Raw genomic sequence first — 10,331 nt, forward strand, 5'->3', positions numbered from 1 at the left:
AGCATGAACGGTAAAATTCTCTGCCACTGAAACTGCATGAAAACCTATATTTATAGAAAATGCATCTGGTCAGTGGAGGATTAGGTTTACATTTGGACTGTTTTTAAAACAGACTCCTTGCACACATTTTTACAGCCTTGCATACATGTATTTGTTCTTTGATTAAACTTCCTGATTGCATTAAATTACATTCCTTATGTAATACAGCACCACTTGTTAGAATGTGTTTTAAATTTGTATTTTTAAGCATTCTTTTAATAAGCAAAGAAACAAAATGTATAAACCTATAATGACAAAACTACCCATTTCAGAAAATTTCAACCATAAAAGGCCACTCAGACGTCTGTTATTACAATCCACCAATATCACTCAATACAAACAATTACTGCAGAAGAGAAATCATCTGAACAATTCCACATTAAAGAAATCTGTAACTAATGAAGAGATTGCCACTGGCAAACAACTTTACATCTCAATGTTTCATCTACAAATTCAGTGCCTGTTGCCCTTGAAGAATGAATTGCCTATATTACATTAAAAATTGGTAAACTGGTAATATTGCAATAGGAAATTACTAAAACTGACAACAAGTTCATAGTTGTTAGGCATCTCATACAAAAGAAGACATACTTAGGAGTGTAGAACCCTTGTCCGCTCTTAAAATGCACCAAATAATCAGCACTCAAATGGGCATTGCAATATCAATACTCCATCTACATGGTGTGGGAGCAGAATCCATAGATTTCTGCATTAAGGACAATTATGCTACTAACACTGCTTTCAAATTCTACAACACAGTGTACCATTTGATAAATAAAATAGTTTTACACTGAAAACTGACTTAGCATGAGAAGCAGTAAACTTTCTTTATTTGAAGCTCACAATTTCATGAAAATTAACTAAAACTCATAATCCCTTGAAAATGCACTGACACTCAAACTCATTTCTGTCAGCAGCCTGGTAGTTGGTGTAGAGCAGTGGTTCCCAAACCTTTATGGACCTAGACACACTTCTAAAAGCAGTAATTTTTCACAACTCACTACTCACATCAGCATGCATGCATGTGAAGCACTCATGGTCCTCCTTAAAGGAGGTGACGCTGGCACCACTGAGTATTTTTTCGGGATTTAAAGGGGCCACGTAAACTATTCTCATACTTTAAATTATTAGCATAGCCAGATTATAATCAAATGTGGCCCTAGGCATTGAAATAGATTGCGGCCTCCCTGAATAGCCCCTGTTGTAGCAGTCTCCTCCCCAGCCATACTTCCGTTTCTTTAGTTCCATTACCTGGCTATTTCTCCCCAGTTACCATGAACACAGTTCAAACCTATCAGTGTGTATACTGTTTTCTTATTTACTTCTACAGTGATTACAGATATTGAAATAAAATGCACAAACACTGATAGCCATTTGCTAAACAATACAGTCTCAGAATAAAAAGACAGCATGAGCAGTAAACTTCTCTGCCACTGAAACTCACGTTCATTGAAGCAGCATAAAAACCCACATTCAAATAAAATGCATCTGACCAGTGGAGAATTAAGTTTACCTCTGGGCTATTTTCAAACCATAGGCCCCTTGCATACATTTTTATGGCCATGTATACATGTATGTGTTCTTTGATTCAGCTTTCTGATTGTATTAAATTATATTCCTTGTATAACACAGCACCACGTGTTTGTGTGTTTTAAATTTGTAGTTTTTAACATTTTTCCAGTAAGCAATGGAACAAAATGTATAACCCAATAATGACAAACTACTCACTTCAGAACATTTTAACTCTATACATATATATATATATATATATATATATATATATATATATATATATATATATATATATATACACACACACACACACACACACACACACACACACACGTACATACTGTACATTACACTCTGCTTGATTACACAATGCATTGTGCTTGTTCACTGGAATGTATATATACACAGTTTTTTATATACAGTTCATCTGAACTATTATGTTACTGCTTACATTTCTATATTTTTGTTTGTGAAATGGTTTGTATTCCACCCAGGCTGAAACTGCTCAGTACTGATCAGTGCACTACCCCAGTAAACAAATATAAATATCCCAGCAAGCAAATATAAATAAATACATTTCAATAAACAACTACTGTCAGCACTTAAAAATGTTGCTCCATAATTCTGTGCTGTGCTATTCACTTACAACTTGTATTTTCTTGTATGAAATAAAGTTGTGGCTGAAAAAAGGCTATCACAGTTCAATCTACTTTAATTCAACTCCAAAAAGTAACATCTGCAAAGACAATGTGACTTAAGCATTACCCATTTCTTACCAGTGTCTGATTCTACAGTATTCCCTTGTGGCTTTCAAAGATCCTGCATTATTTCTTTCTGGTATTAGTCATATGTTACATTATACACATACTCTTTGGTTAAAATAAGTCAATACATAGGGAACAGCACAATTTACAATTTCAAAAAAATAATCAGATTAGTAATAATTGCCACAAATAACTGTCTAGTCACAAATAATCTCCACAACTTCACACAAACCAAGAACCGAAGGAGAAGAACCCAGTGAGTAAAATGCTTTATCACACACTGTCCAGTCATTTTTTTTATAAAGTGTGAACCCAAGAAAGGAGGGGGGGGTGTCCATATTCATAAAGGACGCCCACACCTCAAGGTTGGTGGCAACGCACGATGCATCGGAGACCATCCAGGTGCAATTAACCATAGGCAAGACTGCTCTGCAATTTGTAGCATGTTACAGGCCACCCTCTCAAACTCAGGAACCTCACATGGCCTTCCTGAAAACATTGGAGGGGATAAATGTATCTCCAAACACCGTCATACTAGGTGACTTCAACTACCCTAATATAGACTGGGAACACTACTCAAGCCCAAACACTCTAACCCAAAGATTCCTGGAGTTCATAAACTCAAATGCCATGGAACAACTAGTCACCATCCCCACAAGAGGAGAAAACATACTTGATCTCATCATCACGAACATGGGATCAAAATGTTCAACACCGGAAGTATACCCCTCACTGGTGAGATCAGATCATAAACTAATCTCGCTGGAGGTCCTCATCCCGCCCCACCTGAAACAAAAAGACCACAGTGAAAACTTCTCAAAAGCCGATTTCACACTTCTAAAAACTAGTGTGGTCTCCTTTAAGGCCCCTGAGCCAGTGGTAAACATTACTCAAACCGCTGAATCACTTACAAATGCCTTCTACCAGCACCTACAGGACTGCATGGATCAGGCAATCCCAAACAAAACTAAGACTCTCTGTACCAAAGGCAAGCATCCAGTCTGGTGGACCCCAGCCATAAACAAGCTCTACAACAAAAGGAGGAAGCTACTACAAGATAGAGCAAAATCCTTGAAAGGTAAGACACCTTTGATCATTATAAGTAAAAACTAAGAGCTCTCATAAAATCATCCAAGGCAAATTTTGAGAGAAAAATCGCCAAGGACTCTAAAGAGAATCATAAGGCCTTCTTTAGCTATGTTAGAAACCTAGGAGGAAACTCCCAGATATGCTCAGAATTAGTTCAAAATGATGTGAAAATTACTGAACCTACACACATTGCCAACATACTGGCTGACAGGTTCAGTGCAAACTTCTCCCCTCCCCAAAAGGAGAGATATCTATTCCAGAGGATTGTAGCCCCCAAACATCTCCAACGCCCAGGTGAGAACTGCCCTCACTAAGGCAAAAAACACAGCATCCATGGGACCGGATGGTGTCCCCGGCTGTGTGCTTCATGAACTCAACGAGGAATTAAACCCACAGTTAGGACAGTAGTTTAATCTTAGCCTCCTCAGGATACGTACCCAAGGAGTGGCGCACGGCGACTGTGGTCCCACTTCATAAGGGCGGTGCCTCCACAGACCCTGGAAATTACCGCCCCATTAGCTTGACAAGCCTTATCTGCAAAGCCATGGAGAGGATCATAATGGAACTCATAAATAAAGACATAGGGAACTTGCAGACTTTGGATCCAACCCAGTTTGGCTTTGTCAAAGGCAGATCCTGCCTCTTAAACTTGGTTGACTTTTTCGAGACAGTCACCAAGGCCATTGATGAGGGAAAGGCAGTCCATACAGCCTACCTCGACCTGGCAAAAGCCTTTGACACAATACCCCACTCAGGTATCATCGAAAAACTCATCAGCTTGAATGTAAACCCATACATCACAAGATGGGTTGCAAACTGGCTAAGTGACAGAACCCACAGGGTCAGAGTTGCTGGAGCCATGTCAGACTCAAAGCCTGTTACAAGTGGTGTCCCACAGGGCTCAGTCCTGGGTCCACTCTTGTTCGGCATCTACTTTTCTGAAGTACAAGCAAACACAGGAGGGTTATGGCTGACAAAGTTTGCAGATGACTGCAAACTGGGCGCCATAGTCGAAAACACATCGGACACAGATATCCTCCAGAAGGGCCTCACAGAAACAGATAACTGGTGCCAGAGCCATGGCCTGAAGTTAAACGCCAAAAAATGCATAGTCATACCCTTGGGAAAAACAAGGTTACCCCTAGCTACCATATAGGTGGCAATCCACTGAGCACAGAAAAGTCATCAGAGATCTGGGGACCCAGGTTGACAGTAGCCTTCGTTTGACACTCATGTTGCTAAAGTAGTTAGGAAAACCTTCTATATCACCCACCTGATCATGAAGGGATTCACATCTAGATCAAGGGAGGTCATCGTCCCCCTGTACTCATCACTCATTAGACCTATGATTGAGTACAATGCCCGTTCGGAATGTATCTGACCAGACACCTGCTGCAGCTTGAAAGGCCCCAAAAGTTCCTCACCAAAAGGATAAAGGGTCTCAAAAATATGTCTTATGCTGCCCGACTGAAAGAACTCCAGCTCTATTCAGTCTCATACCGCTTGCTCAGAGGTGACCTGTGCCTGACATATAAGGCCATGTCAAACCCAGATTTGATGAATATGCTTCACCTCAAAAATCTAGATCCCTCAGAACCACAAGGGCGGAGACTTAAACCTTGACACGGTTATAAATAGAACGTGCTGGAGGGACAGATTCATCACCCAGAGACTCCCTATGCTGTGGAACAAAATCCCGGTACATGTGAGGCAGAGCACCTCTCTGGCCTTGTTCAAGAGGAATCTTGACCAATGGATGGGAGATTGCAGATATACCCCAGGGATTACTTCAGTGTCACTGCTTGACAGAGGCACAGCAAAATGATAGGCATAGTTTTTATTCAAACTAAAGGGGTGGCGAAAGCCACATAACTATGGGCTAGGCTTATAAATGCCCTTGGGCAGATAGCCTAGTATGAACCTATGAACCTATGAACTGTCAGAGATAACCAAATGCACACCATTGGCAGAAACAAGTCTCACTTGCAGATCCACAAACAAACACCATAGATGGCCCATCAAATGATCAACTACAGCAAGTTCACTCAAACCATGAGATGCATCTGAAATTGTGCATAAAGATCTGGAGATTACTAAAAGACCAAATATTTGTAGTAAATGATTCCACATTCTTGATATTCCTTAGTTACAACCCTTTTCCAATAGTAATATTATTTCACGACTATTTACAGAACTATACTATGCAAACTAGAAATAGAATGACTGGAAGTCAATTTAAATGACAAGGTTTAAAACAACCCTTTCAAAGCAACTAATCTTACTATACTGTCTAGCTTCCAAAATGCCTTGACTGTTCATGCTACTCAAAGATTCCTCCTTTGCCAAACTATATTATGCCTGGTGAAGACAAGCATTAATTTTGTTAGCAAGGTATGGAATCTTGGCATTATTCCTGACTCTAGGCTTACATTTTGGGCCCAGCTGTCTGCTGCAGTGAAGCCATTCTGTTCCATCTGAGAAACATTTTCTAGGTAAAGCACCTCATACCTCATGTAGATCTCTCAACTGTTGATTCTTGATCTCCTCCACACAGGATTACTGTAATGTCCTTTATCTGGGACCAACTAATTGAACCTAACCACTTAAAAATGGTGCAGAACTTTGCCTCGAGGCTACTTGTACACCACATTACCAACATATGACACCTGTTCTGCGCAGCATCCATTGGATTCCTATCTACTACAGGATAATTTTAAAGATCCTTGTGTAAACTTACTCTTCCATTCACGGCCTGCTTCACTGCTAACAGAAGAGCTCACTATGCTGTACAGATGCTGCGTTCAGCCTTTGTGGGGCTACTGTCATTTTTACAAGTCAACACTGAAACACCAGGTCTTATTTTCTACTATTAAGCCCCTTACGTGTGGAGCTTGCTACCTTTGTGACTTTGAGAATGCTCATTTGAGTGGTTTCAAGCAAGAATTACAAACATAACTTTCTGAAATGGCTTTGATGGTGTGGGATAATGACATGTTGCCATTGCTTTAAAATTTTGTTACAGTGTTTTGTATAAAACTCCTAAATAAACTTGAACTCCTAGTACCACCTCAAAGATTATTTTTGCTCATTGCTGAATTAGTAGTACTACTGTAATCATTCAATTAACTCCAATGTTCCACAGCCACTAGTTGCTATTACCTTACATAATCTTATTTATGAAATAAAGGCTTCATACTTTAAGACACATTTTAAATAACATTACTTTTAAAAATATGGCTTGGTTTCTTAAAGGAAAGAAGACGGTGAACAGAAAAAAAATGCTCAGGAAAGATTAGTGGTGCATAAGTTCAAACTGTTCCCCTTTCTAGACTGAAGAATTATTTGATCTAAATTATTTTCTATATCACAACTCAGATATTTGGTTTCAAAGTCATCTAAAGTTGAATTACTGAACCAGTTAATATTTGGTGTGTCAACTCATTCAGAACAATTAGATCCAAAATTATTAAGTCCTGACATAATTCTGTCAGAATAAGTATCACTTTGAACAGTTGAGTAAATATATAATTTGGTAGTTGATGATACCACAAAATTAATTTAACATAATTTCAGTTTTTAGCACAGCAAGCAACACAACAAAACAATGAATATGTTTACCAAGAGAGCTACAAACTACTCCTACATGAGGATGACCACCTCTATTGCTTTGCGAGTGTGTGTGTGAAATACCTATCAAAAGTTGTAATGTATGCCAACCAACATGCAGTGAGCAGACAGGATTAAGGCTATGAGCTGTTAAAGAGCTGCTAGCTGTAGTCTAGTGTTTGATTTCCTCAGTGATAGCAGTGGCTAAATTCCCAGCATCTCCCTTGGGCCGCTCTCCTGCCCCATATAGCCCGCAAAAGAGGTTGCAGTTTGACTAGCACACAGCTTAATAAGTCACCCTTTCTGTTGTTTATATTACCTGCCAGGCCTTACAGAAAACGGCAAAAGCATTTGCTTTAATCCCTACTGGCCTCATAGACTGACCCTGTAATAACTTAATCGTAACTCCTTTTACAGTTGCTTACTTTTCTCAAACCAAGTGGAGGGAAGACAGGGAACAGAACCTTTCTAAACCAAATACCCAAATGTGTCGTGACACACGCATGTTCACGTTCCTCCTTACAGAAAACTCATACCACGAAGTAAAGGGTTTTTTTTTTGTTTTGTTTTTTTTTTTAAACTGCCCTGGTCAACCTGCAGCTGTAAGTGGGAGGCCGCTCATCCCCCTTCCACATGGTTCCGGCCTTTGGTTACACTTTAACAGAGCACCGAGAAGAGTGCAAACTTTGTTAATTAAAATAAATACACACATGAATAAAAAGTGTGCCCTTTACGGCGCCCTAGGCAGTCGCCTAGTTCGCCTGTGCCTAAGGCCGACCGTGGCTAAGGGGAGGACCTCAAGAGTTGGATTTGAGAGTTTAGTAAGCATGACTGAGCCAGATCCGAGGTCTGATCTGAGACCCATCAGTTGAGGAAGAATAAAAATAGACAACACAGGTGTATAGTTATGGTGAGTACATTACTTTAATTTTCAGTGTTTGTATACAACTGAAATGTATGTAATGGATATTGGCTACATGTTCATGTTTTTGTTGAAGTTTGTTTATATTCTTTGGTATGGTTGTTATCTTTGCCTTCTTGGCCCAGCTCATGTCTGAAAATGATATACAGATACATTCATTTACCTGGTTAACAGATGTAGTAAGTAAATAAATGTCAGAGTTTACACTGGTGCTTTCATACAGAAGATGCATTTTAACATTTTATATTGTTAACTGAGCAGCACTCAGCAAGGATAACTCCTTTTTCACAAATGCATTTGTCTTTCTTTGAGTTTGGCATTATGCAGAAATAAGTTAATGGAAATCAGTCCGAGGTTGCATCAGCTTCCTAGCTTTACTGTGCAAAGTGTGCTGAGTTACGTGCTTAATGTGCAGCTTTCTAAGTGTGCTAAGTTAAGTACTTAATGTGGAGCCTTCTGATACTCACATATCCCAAGATTTGTCACAGCTAGTCTGACATTGTGTATTGTCTATTCCCTCTCAGGTCAGTATTCTTACCCTGTATGTCCTTTTTTGGAGAATTTTGTACTGACTTTATTCACTTGGAATTGCCATGCTTTTCATTTGCTCCTAATGCTTTGCACTGGATTTGCCACACTTCTGTTTTGCCTGTGTGTGCGTATGTATGTATGTTTGTGTGAGTGAGAGAGAGAGAGAAAGAGGAGATGATAAATCAGAATTGTACACTGATACAGATCTTTGCAATTGTGGTGCTGTCAAGCTGCACTAGAGTAAACAATCATGTTTCTTTAACTTAAACTGTGCCAGTGTCACTATTAATTACTCACAATGAATGGGACGTTATTTCCAGGAAACAGCTTATCACAGCAAAGGTTTGTTGATAAACATAATCAAAACATTAATCTCTATTCCTTCCTTATTAGTATAGTGGTAAGTATCCCCGCCTGTGTGTGTATGTATGTTTGTGTGAGTGACAGAGAAGAGATAATAAATTAGAATTGTACACTAATACAGATCTTTGCAATTGTGGTGCTGTCAAGCTGCACTAGAGTAAACAATCAAGTTTCTTTAACTTAAACTGTGCAGTGTCACTATTAATTACTCACAATAAATGGGACGTTATTTCCAGGAAACAGCTTATCACAGCAAAGGTTTGTTGATAAACGTAATCAAAACATCAATTTCTATTCCTTCCTCGTTAGTATAGTGGTAAGTATCCCCGCCTGTCACGCGGGAGACCGGGGTTCGATTCCCCGACGGGGAGGATTATCATTTTCTTGAGGACAATAAGGGGCCATATGGATCAAATTCCCCAGGGCTCATGAAATATTCAGTACTAATTTATTTACCTCCTTATTTATTTTACAAAATCCCTTAGGTTTATGATATATTAATTTATTTATTTTACAAAATAATTGTTTCTTGATGGTACAAAGGAATACTGCTAGTACTTCAGTGGGTGTTTGGGTGGAACGTGTGTGAGTTTTTTTGTTTTTTTTTGCGCAACTTGGTGGTATAAAGCATAACAGCTTATGTTTTGAAAGAGACAACATATTCTTCAGAGTTGGTTGGTTTGGGTTTGGAGAAGAATTCCTGAGGGGTTAAGTAGCAACACAGAGACAGAATTTCATATATGCTAACTTGTTTCTTGACTTGATCATCGACGTGATCATTGGCTAGATTAGTATTGAAACAGAGTGCATGTATTTCCTTTTTTATTAATTTAGCTTACTTGGCATATATAAAATGCTAAATGAAATCAGGATGTGTTTAGACTAACAAATTAACTTGAAATACAGCGTTGTTAATTCAAATGATTGCTGAAACAGGTTTTGATTGTGATAATTTTTAATCCTGTGTTACTGTGTTTTTGCTGAGCATTTGAAAAGAACAGTGGTTATTCATTACAGATTTTTTACAAAAGAATGTGGCTGTCTTGCAGGAATTAGAATTACTCTCATCTGTAATGGTAATAGCTTTCCTGCTGAAAAGACGAATGCCTGTCAAGAACCAGACTGAAATAATTTTTAAGGAGGGAATGACTCTATTCTTGTATTCAGTGACGTGTTACAAATATACTTTTGGTCTTCGTACCTTAAAGGGACAATCCCAGGGATTTTTTTGTTTTGATTCAGCCTTTGTTTACATTTCAGGTTTGCCTTTTTGAGCATGCTTACCTTTGGCTGAGGGGGGTGGGGGAAGATTGCCTGCAGGAAGTTTCTTAGGTGTTAGCCACATTCCATCTCAAATCGCAGTTGTACTCACAACAGCCCTCCCTGTGAGCCATTCATTAGTTTAATTTGTGCATTTTATCCATTGAGAAAATGGGCCTTTCAGACATTTCATGACCTGACTGCTGCTGTTACTCTAGAAAGCACAGTTGTAATGCAATGCTTTT

General features: G+C 39.0%; 1 non-coding gene across 1 annotated transcript; it reads left to right on the plus strand.

The window, feature by feature from the left end:
• Positions 1–9,125: 9,125 nt before the first annotated feature.
• On the plus strand, positions 9,126–9,197 carry TRNAD-GUC. The gene has a single exon. It is a non-coding gene; the product is annotated as a tRNA-Asp (tRNA).
• Positions 9,198–10,331: the final 1,134 nt, after the last annotated feature.

Source organism: Protopterus annectens, chromosome 9.part0 (assembly GCF_019279795.1).
Source record: "Protopterus annectens isolate FY-2018-M chromosome 9.part0, PAN1.0, whole genome shotgun sequence".
Lineage (NCBI taxonomy): Eukaryota > Metazoa > Chordata > Ceratodontiformes > Protopteridae > Protopterus > Protopterus annectens.